Here is a 15944-nt window from a genome sequence, read left to right on the forward strand (position 1 = left end):
GAAGATGGGCCTCGCCCGCCGCGCGCGGTAGTGTCGGCGGTGATACAGGAGGGTAGGGTGGACGAAACGAAGGAGACGCAGCAGAGAGGCGGAGGTGCAGAGGAGGCGGGGGAGAAAGGGGGCGGGTGTCGTGGAATGCGGCCGTGGTCCCGGTATATACGCGCGCCGGTCCCAGCCTATGCCAGGGTATTTGTGTATTTATGTGGAACACCGGAGAACCCCGCCGACGAGAGAGAGAGAGAGAGAGAGAGAGAGAGAGAGAGAGAGAGAGAGAGAGAGAGAGAGAGAGAGAGAACGCAAGGAGAGCGAGAGAAGTCTTCTCCCGTGAAAGGGAAGGACGAGGATGGAGGAAAGAGCCAATGGCCAGCCAAGGTGTGCTGCCCTTTCGTTACGAGGGAGCGAGTAGGTAGGTACACTCGAGAGAGCATCCGACTATGCAGCAAGAACACCAGGAAACAAACGACAGCCACCCCACCATCATCACCACCACACCGCCACACCGCCCATCGCGCACATTTCTCTCCTTCTAGTCATTCCTTCTCTTTTTCTCGCACTTTGCCGGTCACGTTGGTCTCTCCTCTCTTTTCTTCTCTTTCTCGCACCGCTCTGTTCCTCGAAATTCCATCGCGGAGTACCGCGTCCCTGAGGCTGCTTCCTTTTGGAAGTCTTGGAGACACCGCGAGGTCAAAACACGCGCTACACTGTTGGAATTTCTGCGCAAGTAGTCGCCGGCTGTGTCTCCAGGATCAATCGTGATGTTTTCTACGTGAAGCCATGAGCAGCTACTAAATTGATCGAGCTTATTAAAACTTCAAATGTCTATAATGAATGTCTCTCTTTTCAAATATTAAAAGGCTAATTTTATCTAATCTCAAGACAGAAAAGTTTACTTTAGAAAAGTTTACTTAAAAAAAAAAAAAAAAATCTTAAGCGTCTTCAGATAAAGCATAAATTTATCTTAGAGCTCATGAGCGATACTATTCTAGTCGACTGTTATCGAAACGTATAGGGCAACATAAACTATACGTTGATCAATGCGTCTCCAATTCGACAAATTTTTTTCCAAAAGTCATTCTCTTTGAAAACTGAGCTGTCTGTTCTCTCTTTCTCTCTATCCTCGCTAATATCTCCCTCTCTTTCTTTCGTTATCCAGGACGACGACAAGCGTAATGCGAGCGACCGGTACGTGAGAGAATGCCGTCAATGTGATAGCGGTGATTTCGGAAGGGAGCGAATGAGCGGGAGGGGAGGGAAATGTCTGGCGCGGGACCCAATCGCGGATACTGTACGCGTCGAGGAGTACGACGAATCCCGAATACCGGCGTCGCAAACCACGTCGCCGGAGAGAGAGAGAGAGAGAGAGAGAGAGAGAGAGAGAGAGGGGGGGGGGGGGGGGAGACTGTAGCGCCGGTATTCGAACCACGTGGCTCCGTTCGCCGTCCGTAGCGACTGCGACCCGATCTCTCGTGATCGCGTTGACAGCAGGGGAGGCAGGGTCGCAACCGTCGTCGTTGTACCTTGACGACGGTGGAGCACGCACTTGCTTCGTGCGCGTAATACGCGATTCGGGATAGAGTGCTCGGTTCCGCACGACCGCGTTCTTTCGCGAGTCATATACACACCGTCGCCGCATACCACTCTAATGATCTTAACGGCACAAATAGTTTCCCAACAGTACAGCAAGCGTTAATTCCGTACCGCGGTTTACGCCAATTAACGGATGCCAATTAACGTTACGATGTAACGTATTAATGTGACGCTAACATTTTCTACAAGTAAAATCAATACGGGAGACCGACGCGCTCCACTTTTTTATTTTTTATGAAATTCACGGAGTCAGTACCGTCAAACTGGAGCAGATATACAATGTAGGATTTAGTCAAGGAATTTTCTAAAATAAAACTAGAGATTTCGTAATTTTTTTTTCATACCTACCACTTTATCGAGCTTAGAGTAGCACAATACCAATTAATCGTTTAGAAATTGCAATCGAGAAAGATACCAAAGTTTCGATTTTTTTTTTTTAATACACGATACTTGTTAGATAAAGAAAGAGGAGCACGTTGCAATGGGACATTCCCATCGGCGCGCGACGTAGCGTCAATGTACTCTCCAAGCACGGCGTGAGATTCCGATATGTCGTCGGTGGATGAAGGTTGTCGAAGGAGGAAGAAGGAAACGGGAAGAATCGCCTCCTCGCTCGCTCGCATCTTCTCTCGTCGGTCGCATACGAAAGGACATAGAGGTCGCGCCGTCTCTATCTCTCGAGGAGACTCACGGCACGCAGCGTCTCGGGCGGTCCATCGGCGACGGTGGCCACCCCCCCCCTCCTCCCCCTCTACCCCACTCCGTGACACTTGAGCTTTCAGTGGAGGGACACACAGCGTGCTTATACACACAGACGCGCGACACGTACACGCATGCATTCATGTACGCACGAGTGTGTACGACGCGGCGACGCGAGAAACAGAGAGAGAGAGAGAAAGAGAGAGAAAGGGCACGCAAAGAAAAAAGAGAAAGAGAGAGAAAGAGAGAGAAGCGTCGCGCGCCGTGGGAACCGAGGAAAACGTTTCCCGCATACCCCTCTCGCTCCCTTCGCACTCATTCTCTCTCTCTTTCTCTCTCTCTCCATCTCTTTTTCTTTCTTTCTCCTTCGCCCCCTTCGCCACCAATGACGCGCGCGTGCTCGCGCGGCAGATACACGCATACGATTTGAGTGCGCGTGAGTACGCGCGCACACCAAGAGGAGATACGCGAGCGAGAACGAACGTAAGACCACGTGACCGGCCCGTAACTTTCACAGACGCGAGCGACTCGTTTCGTCTCGCTTCCCTCGCGCGCCACTCCGCCCTCCCGCACAACCCGCCCCGTCACTCCCGCTTCCTCTTATACTTATTCGAACGACGCAGTTGCTCCCGCGGTAGGTACGCGCAACTGCGTCGTAGGCTTCTCCGCCGAGAACGAGATCTGCGTACGGTGCCGCGCTTCCTTATTCGACGCGCACCGCGCCGAGGAGCGCGTTTCGGCCGCTCATCTCTCTCTCTCTCTCTCTCTCTCTCTCTCTCTTTCTCTGCACGCAACACGCTCGTCTCCTCCTCGCGTGGAAGACACGTCGGAAGACGTCAATGAACGTAGAAAAACCCTCCTTGTTGTTGTCCGTGCACCCACGGCACGATAACTGATACTGATAGCCGCTCGACAAATAGCATTCGCGAGACTCGATCACGTCCGGGCCGATTAACCCTTCACAGGCGAACAATCCCATTTTCACCCTATCCCGGAGTTATGCGTAATAAAAAATCAAAATATGTAAATTTTTATAACGCGCAAGAATCAACGCGAGAATAAACCGCATCGGTTTTATATGCGTCTGTTTTGCACAAACTTTTACAATATAAAAAAAAAAACAAGTTAGACGTGTTATCATTAAACACAATAATACTATAGAACTCACCACGTACGTGGAGCGTATAGCCGTAGATAAATTTTGCATGCTGGAACTTACCTAGAACAAATATGATAAAGACGTTACAAATAATACAATAAGTAAAAATAAAGAACATAATATTAAACAAAGTAAATATATATACACATTGATACATGTATATATAGTACACGTTCCTCCAACTTATATTAAAAATTTTATTTTATGATTTTTAGTATAAAATTTGTCAATATACAATAATTATATTATCTTTTAATTCTTTTCTTAATATTTCTTTCTTTCACACGCAACGTTGTATTTTATTATTATTGACAAGTTATCTCGATCGTAAGAAAAAAAAATGCAATGTTGTACCATGCGTATCTCAAAATAGAAGTTTAAAAAAAATCATTATTAGCATTAGAATTTTCTTAAGCATAGTTTATTTCTTTCGAGAGAGAGAGAGAGAGAGAGAGAGAGAGAGAGAGAGAGAGAGAGAGAGAAAACAGCTTATAAGAATCTTTTCTCTCTTCTCGAGGAAAGGAAGTAAGGCGAGGGGTGGCGACGACCCGAACGAAGGAAGAGGCAGAACGAGAAATCGAGAGAAAGAAAGAGAAGGAGAAAAGCGGAGATCCGAGAAGCAGTAAAGGAGAGAAGGAGAGAATAAACGCGGCGAGCCGGGGAGGGAGACGGAGAAGGCCGCGGTCCGGATGAAAGGGGACCGAGGGAGGTCGCCGCCCTTCCAGGAACCCTTATAAACTTGGACCCGATCTTCGGGCCTTTTTCTCCCTGTTCCTACTACACGCTCGTTTGCTCGCTCGCTCGCTCGCGAAACGCGCGGTGCAGTCCGCTAGAGTGATCCTTGTGCGAGCACGAACGAGCGCGCACGCAAACACGGCTGCATGCGAGCGGGCACGTATGTACGCGTGTTCTCTACTACCGCGTGCAAACGTCGCTTTTTCATAGATCCCGAGATTTTTCCGCCGATTAGCCGAGCTTTCGTGGTCCGTCGCGTGGGAAGCTACGCCGATCAACATTCACACACGCGCGCACACGGTAAAACCGTCGGACGTTAAACGTCACATTTGTAAGTGTTACGCCATAGTAATAAACATTCGAGTCCCTTTTTCATATTTATATTCGATTTTTTTTTTTCACTTTTCCTTCGCGCATCAAATTTCCAGTCTCTCCCTGGACCATTGAGTTTACAACGGCGCTGTTCGAGCGCCGGCGAAAGAATTTATCAGACAAAACCGGTGGGAAATCCGAGAATATTGCCAGCAATTGTGCTACTAGTCCTTTTCCTTTTCTCAATAGACAATTGTAATTACGCCTCAGTGTCCTAAAAATAATTATGCACTGCAAGCTTTCGCTATCCTCGCCAATCTCGATTGTCGCGTTGGGTATTTTGATATCTATTGAACGAAAGAAGAGTTGTTTATCATTGTCGATAAATCAGAAACAAGGAAGGATAACGTTTTTATACGGCGTTTAAGGATTCCAGTACACCATAAGCAATTCTATCGTTGGCGCAAGCACCGGGGCGGTTAATCGGCCGATGCGAGCGCGTAGGAGGACGTTTTCACGAAACGAATTTCTCGAGTTCCGCCCGCGCGCAAGAGTTAAGAACGCGAGGAAAACACCTACCACTCGACGACGACGACGACGACGAGGACGACGACGACGACGTTGACGTCGACGACGCTGCGTGCGCCCCCAGGGGCGGATGAGAGAGCAGCGAGTAAAGTAATCACCGGCAAAATTGGTTGACGAGATAGTCAGATTGGCCGCTGGCCACTTGGCTGCTCGATTGTCCAGACACGCCTCCGGCGAAATGAAATTTGATTTTGTCGGGCAATTTCGCGCCCAAATCAACCACCTCACCTCCCGCCCCTGTGCCCGCTACCCCCACCCCGCCCTCTATCCCTGTCCCCCACGAGAAGCGATCGTCGGGCCCATGCTGTACCGGAACCGAGGGGGTCAGGAACGCGACGCAGACAGCTAGGCAGAGAGAACGACGGAGAGAGTCGTATCCCGTAACCTCATTAAGAGCCGCACTCTCGCGGTATTGGCCTCATTGAACACTCGGAAGCATCTTTCCGAGCGTCGAGTGCACCCTTAAGAGTTCAAAGGCTGGATAGCGAGGGTTACGTTCTCCTCGCGCGTAGTCGAAGAACGGGGAAGGTGACGAAGAGACATCGCTTATGGACCATCGACTCGTATGTGGATATCACGGCCCTGCTTCGGCAGAAACGACCATTAATAAATCTAGATTTCAAACTTAGTTTAAAAGCCAATATTTTTTTTAGTCCTTAAAGAAGTAAAAATACAAAAGAAAAAAAAAGCCGAGCATGCTACTAAGTTTTATGCTAGACTAGCGAATACTTACAAAAAGAAAAAAAAACGGTGGACCAAGAGTCCAATTTTATTTCTAGATTATTATTTTTCAGCCTCTCTCTCTATTCAGTAATTAGACATTTTCAAAAGAAAACAATTCCAAATTAAAATAATTCAAAATAAAATTAAAACACATCTTAAGAATGTATATGCGTTATATCTTAAAATATTACCAAAAATTGATCAATTTTATAGATTGATCTGTTATTATAGGCGATTTTTGGCGATCGTTTGGTACATGTACCAAAGCGTACCAAACTGTATCAGAAATCGCCTTATTATACATTTAAGTGTCTGTAAAATTGAAGCTGTAAAATGTAATTATCTTATTGGTTTAAACATTATGTAATTTGTTTGTTCTTGATTCGTACGTGTAAAATTGTTTCTTAATATTTATTTGCAAACTTGTTAGGGAGGAAACCTTATAAATTAAACTTTTTATATATAAATAAAGCTAATAAGTATTTATTTTAGGAAAAATTTATTTATTTAATATCTATTTATTCATTTGAAAGTTATTTATTTAAAACTGCGGTCAAAAATTTTCGTTGTTGCTTATTGAAAAAAAAAAAGAATAAACGTAAGAAACTTTCAGTTTTTAAATTTCGTTAACTTGCACCTAAAACATCCTTAAATAAAAATATAAATGTATAAATTTTTATACGTAAAATTTAGAACGAACACTCCGTCACTCGGCACGCAGGCAGGTAGATAATGTCCCGGATTAGCCGCACTCTCGGCAAATGATATCGCGAGACATTCTGCCAAGTCTCGCATACGCTAAACCAGCCGGAACGGCGCGCGAGAGACAAAGAGAGTTTTCCATCCCCGTGCTTTCCTACCCCCTTTCGCGAGTGTGCGTTTTGGCGGACGCGCGCGTTTCTCGATTAGACGCCGGAGACTGCTGAGAATTCGATTACGCGAGGAGGCGCGAGTGCGCTTTAAAGGGGTGGCAGCCCAGGCATTGTGCCGTGCGTTTGGATAATTCAATTTCTTTAAAGTAATTACTTGTTGCTTCCACTGTGAAAGTTTGTTTCCATTTCAAAGAGCGAGTGATGCGCCGATAACTTCGCCTCCTAGTTCGCTATACGTGCAACTTCTAGTCTCTCTCTTTCTTTCAATAAAATGAGTAGCGAATGCATTTTGCGCAAAAATCATCAGTTTTTAATAATATTAATTATTTTATTATTGATAAATTATGTCCTATGCATCATTTTTATTCCCCAATAATAGTAAAAGAAATGTAATAACCGTTGAAAAGTTTTTAAAATCCACTTTATAAAATGTATTCTAAAATTCGTAAAATATTATAGAATTTTGTTAATTCTAGAATAATATTATAAGAATTACAACTCTATAAATTTTTAAAGTTAAAAAAATTTTTATATTAATTATATTTTAATAATTTTTTCGACATATATTTACTGTAAACATCTAGATATTTTTCCATAGTTGAATTCTAAGTATTATAGTTGTTTTATTTATTGTTATTATTATAATTTATTAATATATCATCAATTATTTAAAAAAAATTATATTTTATTTTACTGTTTATATATAATTTTATTTTTAATTTTAACAATGTGAGAGAAAGAAGAGAAGACCGTACAGCTTAGAATGCCGTACAACCGCCATTAATACGCTGCGCTATCGTAAGGCGCGCCAAATTTGAAAGCGGCAAGAAAAAAGAAAAGCATGATAAGGTCACCTGCAAAGATTTTGGCGAGGTTTAATATTTCGTATTTATTTACAAGAATGGTTCATATAACTTTGTGATTATTACTGACGTCACTTAATCGCCGATTGTATTGTAACAATCTAAAATCTAAATTCTACCATTCTCGCGTTCGGTTCTCGCGTAAAATCGCGATACCTATTATAAAAACGTACGCGGTATTGTATGCAAATCGAGTTTACTCAGGAAGAGAAGTTAACAAAGACACAAAGTTAATAAAAACATAATTTCGTAAAATCGATACTTCAAGTCTGCATTCCATTGAAATCGATAACGTTCCGAGAACTAACCTATGACTTTTTTCAATAGCGAGCCGCGCATGCGTTTCGCCATGTTTTTTTTTTTTAATTCAGTGTGTTCTCAGGTTTTTTAAATACATTTCTCAATCCACCTAATTTTCTTTTGGCGCAAAATTTTCAATGCATCAAAACGTATGCTTTTTTTATTGCAAAAATATATATTAAAGACTTAAATAAAAGTATGCGAACTTTCTCGAGAAATTTTGTGTTAAGCTTTAAGCTAACGTCAATCTATGTCTATGAATACCTCTGCAGGTAGCAGAAACGCGGAGAATCGATAAACGATGTCGAATGACTGATAGTAGAAAGCAGAAAGCGAGCAGGAAATGAGCCCACGTAATCTCGATTGCTTATTTTGGGCTGGACTAGAACGCGTGTAGTATCAGACATACATTTTTTAGTCTCGGAGTTTACAGCACCACTGTCGCTCGTTTTACCGTTTTCTCGATAACAGTGGATATTACTGATAACGTGATGTCACAGGTGCGAATGAATTTTTACAAGAGAAGAAAAATATGCGCCAGATACTTGCACTGAAGTTTTCTTCATTCAATTTTTCCTGAACAAGTGCATTAACACAAAATTCGGTAGAGATTACGAGCAACAAAAGAAAAATGTTCATCAAGTCGGACGATTACCACGCAATTAGGGGGAGAGCGGGGAGGTAGGGAGGGAAGAACGAGCTCGGTTTGCCGAACCCTTGTTTCTGAATCGCGGCGCCATAGCGACCCCTAAATCACGACCGGCCAGGACATGGACGGGATTATCGGTACTCTATCTTTCGTATACAAAGTATATACGACGCAGGTGTGCACGCGCATTTTGCGTACACGTACGTAGGACGTACGTACGCACCGGTTGCGTGCCTGGCACGGAGCGCGAGAGTGCGGGCCACAAGCGCCCTATGCGGGAGTCACGCACCAAAACAAACCCTCTCTCCACCCGTCCGCCCCTCACGCAATCGTCAAAATGTCGCGATCGTGCCAACGAATTTTGGGTATTTGAAAGATCATTAATAACGGACATTAAAGGGAGAATTATGGTTTTAACGATGCAGAACATCGGCTACGATAATTACCCGAAAATTTTTACAAAAATCAAAACAGAATTAAGAAAACATGGAAAAAAGAGGAAGACTGTGTTTTACATAGATAATTAAGGAAGAAAAAAATATCAATAAAACAGAGAGAGATTGTTTTCTCACAAATTGGCTTTAATCAAAAATTCAATTTTGTTGATAAAAAAATTAATGCGCGGATTATATTAATATCGCGAAAAAATAGTCCATTAACTTTGGCACTGTGGTAGTGCATCACGCAAAGATTGCGTGTAAAAATTTTAACTACCGACATATTAGCTACGAAAAAATGTTCATTCAAATACTAAAATTATATGCATGACGTCTGTACAGACGATAAAATCAAAATAATTTTTCATTTCTTTTCTGATATAAAATTGTTATCGTGCATCTACTGTAGCAAATAAAGAAAAATAAATGTTATTGCATCTTTATAGTATCGAAAAATAAAGCCGCAAAACTTGCACTTTTAATGTTTGCCTTTATTATGATACAATGTGTTCAAAATATTATAATTCTAATCATCCTTCGAATGGCAAATCCCATGCGTTTGGTTATTGGATTTTCGTGTGTGTATACACGATATCAATCTTAAACTTCATTAATGCTTCGCACGAAGCTAAAGGATTCCGGAGAGCGGAAACGAAACCCACCTGAGTCTCAAACCCTTTCTTTAAGACTCGGCGCGCTCCGTTCGGGAGGCAACCACCCTGCGCCTACACGCACGTGGAAAACAATAGGGCAACATCCATGATCAGAATGCACAATACGAATCAGCTGCGCCGGGATAATTATGGTAGTAACGAGAGCCAAATGCGATCTCCGTTTAGCCGACCACGCGCCACGCTTCGTCGATCGCTGGCTCGGGCGATGCCAACGCAATTAAACGATCGGCATCGAGATTCTCGTTAGCAATAGCAACTGAATAATCTCTTCGAATGCGTTGCGCTTGTTATTTTCAATTGATATTTTCCACCATACATGCAGGTTCGCAGACATGCGAGACATAAAAAATGCGGTCTAAATCCATCCTGAAAAATTCTGCGCACAGAAATATCGTACATTTTGCATTTAATGCAATAAATGTGATGCGTGTATCGCGTCACGTAAAATGTGTCCCACTTTTCGTACCAGATGTTTCCAAGTAATAGCAGATAGAGAATGAAGATGGTAACTGTTTCCATTAAATAATGTACGCGTAATAACGAATTAAGGCTAAAAGCTGCAAACGCAAAATAATTCAAGTAAACTTTAGACTATATCAAATTTAATTTTAGAATTTATTAAAAAGATGTTCTATATGAAAAATTTGGAATAGATGACATTTTCTCATCAAACCGTTTTTACTACTACTAACATACCAAAGCTCGTTTGATCTAGAGATTTAATATGCATATATTTGGTGCAATATAATTGTACCGAAATTTTCGATAATTATTTCTCTCTCTTTTTTTTAGTGTTAGATATAAATTAACGCAATAATTTGTGAATACAGTTGCAAACGGAAAAAATAAGTTTTAATGTTAAGTTAAGGAAACATCAATAACCAATTTATCATAGAGCTTAATTTGTAGTTGTGTCACTTTATTCGAGATACTTCTGAGATATCCTACATTACGTTTTGCTCAAACCTAATGACGTAGACAAAGTAACGGAACGCGTGCCGTTAGCCCGATCGGCAACAAATCGCAATAGAGTCGTTAGAGGCACGATACCGACCCGTTTGACGGCATATTACAATTTCAGTCCCTCCGCCGGGTGCTAATTTGCTTTAGCCGCATCGACTTTTCCGCGAAAGCATCCATCAAGTTCCATTACAGCTTCCGACGTCCACCGCTCTCGGACACACCCCTTTCGCATTCGCCCTTAAGCACATAATATCGTTACCCTTCCCCGCGCGTCCAACAAACGGGTTACTACGAAGTTACCTAAGAAGGAAGCGGCTAGTTCCGGCCGGACAATATCTCGAGAAATTCGAGCCGTTATTGCAAAATATTAATTTCACTTAAATATGTGCATGTCACGGATTAATAATTAATTGTGTACAGATTGTAGCTGACATTAAAGGAATTAATCAAAAACAAACGTATAGTAAAAAATATTTTTTACTATATGTTGCCGTGAATTATTTCCAATAATTTTATTCCAATAAAATTAAACGTTAAAACGATTAAAGTTTAAACGTTTAAGCGATAAAATTAAACATGAATATTGTCCATTATAAAAGACATGCGCTCTCTTTCTCTCTATTTTTCCTCAAACAAATATAAATTCATTTCTTCTCCAAATTATTCAATTAAATTTACATTTTCATACACAGCAATTAAATAGAGAATATTTCAAGTCATATTTTTATCACGTTTCTATAATAAATATTAACTTATTATCCGTCAAGTGTTAGATTTCCTTAAAAATAACATGAAAGAAAAAGATAATTGGTTTTAATTGTTACTTAAAATTTTAATGTAAATTAAATTTTACGATTTAAAAAAAATCTTGGGATCAAACGTAAACTGTACCTGAAAAAAGCATTAAGAAAATACAGCTACTTTGCTAGCATAGCTGTGTACTCGGAAGTTTAGAAGCTTCAAGAAACGTCTGGAACTTTGAAATAAAAATCGATAGAACTTGGTGTGCGCTAACGGTCGCATACCAGTTTTCTTTTAAACCCTCCGACCGGTCGATGCACGTTGTAAAAACACGCGCGTACCTGTTTACAACACACCGGTCAAAAAAAAGCCGCAATGTTCGTCTGAATTTCAGCTGTAATCTTTTTTTAGATTACTATGTAGAAGAGAAAAAAGCTGAAAACGCTATATGTGTGATATCTTTTTTTTTTAAATTAATTTCACGGCAAAGCTTCATAAAATACAGTAATTTTCATTCGAAACTGCTAACTATTTAAAAAACTATATTGCTTGTTATTCTATGCCTCTTTTTCCGCAGGCTAGATTGTTGAGATTGTCAAATAACGCGTGTCAAACGCTTTCCAAATCGATTCGACGATTACGACGGACTAATTAAGCAAAGCGCGCGAAATCGGCAACGAGATTATTCGGCTCCGAAGATTTTCCGAGAGATCATTGACGCTTCTCCGAGAGACCGCCGACGCCTCAAGAACCACTCACGTGTCTTAAACCGCGCCGCCATTTTGCCCCCATCTGCCGCCATGCCAAGTCCGCCAGTCCCCCACCGCCAACATCCGTCTCTCCCGTTTCTCACGACGAGGGAAGCTTCCGGATTCGCGGCTCGAGATAACGCGCGCGAATGGAAAAAAAAAAAAAAAAAATCGCGAACCTCGCGATTTCGCAAACCGGTCGCGCGGGGCGGCGAGGCGAGGCGACGCGACGCTCGCGCGCCGCCGCCAGTCGGCGCGAAATGTCGCCGAGCTGCGAATTCTCTCCCGCCGCGCCGCGCCGGCATCGCACCGCCGAGCAATGAATCTCGGCGTCACGCCGTGAGAGTGATTCGTTCTCGCGTCGCGTCGCAGCTCGATGAGTCACGGTCCGCTTTCGAGCGCGTTATCGAGGTCCGCGCTGATTTTCGACGTTCGGCGCGGCAACGGCCTCGACCCGTTCCCGCTAAGGCGTTTCGAATGTTTCGAACGGAAAAAAAAATATATAGAGAGAGAGAGAGAAATTGTAGAAATGTAACAGAATGTTTCAATTATAAAGATTTGATCTTGACGTTTCGAGAAATCGAGTATCGCAAATCGATTCATTCAAGCGTCGTAAAAACGATGGAATAGCGTGCGTAAATTACATTTGCGGAATGCGTATAAAATGCAAATAAACACGGACGTGACGTTGAACGTCCTCTCCCCCGGTCCCTCCCTCACGTTGCCGAGGAGCATAATGGATATCTTTCGAGAATCCTGACCTTCTCTCTGCAAACGTTGCGAGGCATTTCGCGGATTTTGAGAATGAGGGCGATAGGGAGAAATAGACGGAGGAGGAAGAGGGACGGAGGGATCGATGCTCGTTCCCGTTCTCCAAGGAGAACTCCGTTATTTCGCAAACGCGACCTTACTTTCCAGGAATCGCGTCCTTGGACGACGGAGGTCATCGGCTCGGCGAGGAACTCTCGCTTGTCCGCCGTCACCCCGCCCGTCGCCGCCGCCGCCGCCGCCGTCGTCGTCGTCGTCGTTTGGCGAACGACGCCGACGATCGATACGAGCTGTCGAATCTCGCGTCTCCGGCGTCTCGCGATGACGATTGGTCGACCGGACGGCGCGGCCGGAACGACCAATTTTCAAATACCTAAGGGATCCCGGCGGACGAGAGAGAACCGTTTCTATTTAACTCTATCTCTTCTCTACACTTGTTCAGGTTCCCTAACCCTGCCCAGGTCGAATTACATTCGCCGTTTTCGCCCAACCGGTTCGCAACCGTTTCGTCATTTCGCTCAATTATCGTATCGTTTTTCTCTAGCCTGACGAGTCACCGTCCAGCACACGCGATACAATTTCACCTTCGTAATATTACACTCATATTGTTAAATATCAATGCAGATAAAAACAGATAGCATTAGCAACTAATTTTTAATGCCTGTGTACTGTTGTGAAATAGTTAAATAAATTAGAGACAAAGATTTCCGAATGTAGATCCCATAATTTTCAGATCACAGATGACAAAATTTTAACATGATATAGATTTTACTTGATTCGATCTACTTTGGCACAATTAAATGTAAGAAATAGGTTTAATGACACAAATTATACAGGGTGTCCCAAAACATGCGGTTAACCCTCGTAAAAAGGTAGAAGAAATCGAGATGAACATAAAAGTCCAATAGGTCTTAAGTTAGGTCTTGGGTTAACTCCACCAATAATCGAGGTATTAATTTTTCAAATTATGCGAATGAGAGCGTGCCGAGAGAAGAGCTCGATCCGCTCGAGCCATAAACACGAAAGAAAAAAATCTATCGTAAATGTATGATAAGCTTTCATTAATTTACCGTTCACAATTACGATAGAAATTAATTTAAATTATATGCAGATTCCATACGTTAATATCTCGATTATTGGTGAACCTAAGCCAAGACAATATTGGACTTTTACGCTCATCTCGATCCCTTCTACCTTTTTACGAGCGTTGACCCACATGTTTTGAGACACCCTGTATTAATTTCTAATCCTTTACCTGGCCTTCCTTGAACTACCTTTTGCAATATATAAACGAAATTATTTCCCATTTAATTTAAACTGAAACCCCGCTCGACAATTTACGCATTGTCGCGCTAAAACGAGACGGGAGTGTTTACACACTTCAAAGGAGAAAGGACAAAGAGCGTGTACGAAAAGACGTCGCTCTACCTACGCGGTGCACAGAGAATCGGTACGTACAAGGAATCCGAATGTTCTCGGAAATTTAGAACGTTTTTTTTTTTTAAACGGCTTTGCGATGTCTCGCAAACATTCGCTCGTTTATCGTCCGGATAAACGGTCTCGATTTATTCGTAAACATCGCGCGAATAATGGCGACCTCCCGTTTTCATGGCTGATCGAGAGGCGCGTTCGACCGCGTGGTCGGCTGACTCGTTACCTCGTGACATTTCTATCGGTCCGGCGGCGATTTTCAGACGTGTAGCGTCGCGTCGCGTCGCGGCGGTGGTGGTGGTGGTAGTGGTGGTGGTGGTGGTGGTGGTGGTGATAGTGGTGGTGGTGGTGGTGGTGGTGGTGGACGACAATGTAGCGTGTGACTCGCGTGTTCGAAAATAGAGAGGCGCCGCTGGCCCGCGCGGAATCACCGCGCGCTCCAAAACGACGACGGAGATGAAGACGGAGACTAAGCTATGACTACGTCGCTTATCATTATTCGCCTTATCGGTCGGGCATTACGTAAGCTTCATCCACGTCGTTCGAAGGCTAGGGGGCACCGTGGGCGCGGATGAAAACGGGAGGGCGGTTCGGGGAACGCGAGGGATACCTGGGACTCTCTCTCTCTCTCTCTCTCTCTCTCTGGAATCATTCAGCAGAGTTTGTATTAAATATCGAGGAGTCGGGGTTGTCGATCGCGTCGTCGGGTGACGGGAAAGTGGATCGGGAATGTCTCTGAATGAAGGGGAAAAAAAATCCTGCGGGACGGAAAAAAAGCGGACCGTGATCCTCTATGGGAGGAAAGCGGATAACATTTTACGAGCAATTTGGAGTCGGTTTTTGATAAAAATATACTCCTCGTGGACTGGAACACCGGATTACAATTTAAACGGCGAAATGCCAGAGGTCAGACGTATTTAAAACCGTCGCTCTTTACACGTCAAATATATTTTCGATCGCATTCGAGAGGGAGGGTGAAAAAATGTGATCCAGTTACCGTAACAGCAATTAAACGGGGAATACCAGGATATTTCGAAATTGATTAGTTTTTTTTATATAATTTTTCTAATTTGTTTGGGCGATTTTGACCTTTAAAAGAAAATCAGGAATCAAATTCCATTTAGAACACAATTAAAATACCGTCGACCCTCCCGCTCCGTTTTCTCGCAATTTCTCTCTCGTCTCTCCCTTAAAAATTCAGGAGAAAGCATATATACATATTTTGCTCATTAGCGTTTTGAGCTTTACTCGCAGCAGTCACAGAGCGCGAACTGAAACGGACGGATTTAGGCGCCGAACAATTCGAGCTCGCTGTTTCCGTTCCGAGTTGGAGCAGGAGAGATCGACGGAGGTACCTTTCCTCGTCGACGACGCTCCTATCGTCGAAGCCTCGGGGAGAGAGAAAGAGAGAAAGAGAGAAAGCGAAAGAGAGGGAGAGAGGAGAGCACGAGCGGCGCCGCCGACGACGTCGGCGCTTGCGAATCCGCGGTGTACGTACTGCGCAGATTCCGTGTCACGCGGTCGCTCTCTACGTCGCGCGGAAAACTTCGCAGTCCGCGAACGTTCGCTTTCGCGCTCCTTCGCCGCGCTCGCGTCGCGAGCGATCCGACGGAATTGCGTCGCGTTTGAATCCGCGTTGCGAAAGGCGCGGGCGAGCATCTATTTCTCTCTCTCTCTCTCTCTCTCTCTCTCTT

The 15944-nt window shown here is 43.6% G+C and overlaps 1 protein-coding gene across 3 annotated transcripts in view; it reads right to left on the minus strand.

Moving 5' to 3' along the window:
- The window catches only part of LOC105834890 (serine/threonine-protein phosphatase 4 regulatory subunit 1), a 132055-nt gene that overhangs the window by 66950 nt on the left and 49161 nt on the right, over positions 1 to 15944 (minus strand). The gene's annotated exons all lie outside the window — the stretch shown is intronic.

This window comes from Monomorium pharaonis, chromosome 4 (assembly GCF_013373865.1).
Source record: "Monomorium pharaonis isolate MP-MQ-018 chromosome 4, ASM1337386v2, whole genome shotgun sequence".
Lineage (NCBI taxonomy): Eukaryota > Metazoa > Arthropoda > Insecta > Hymenoptera > Formicidae > Monomorium > Monomorium pharaonis.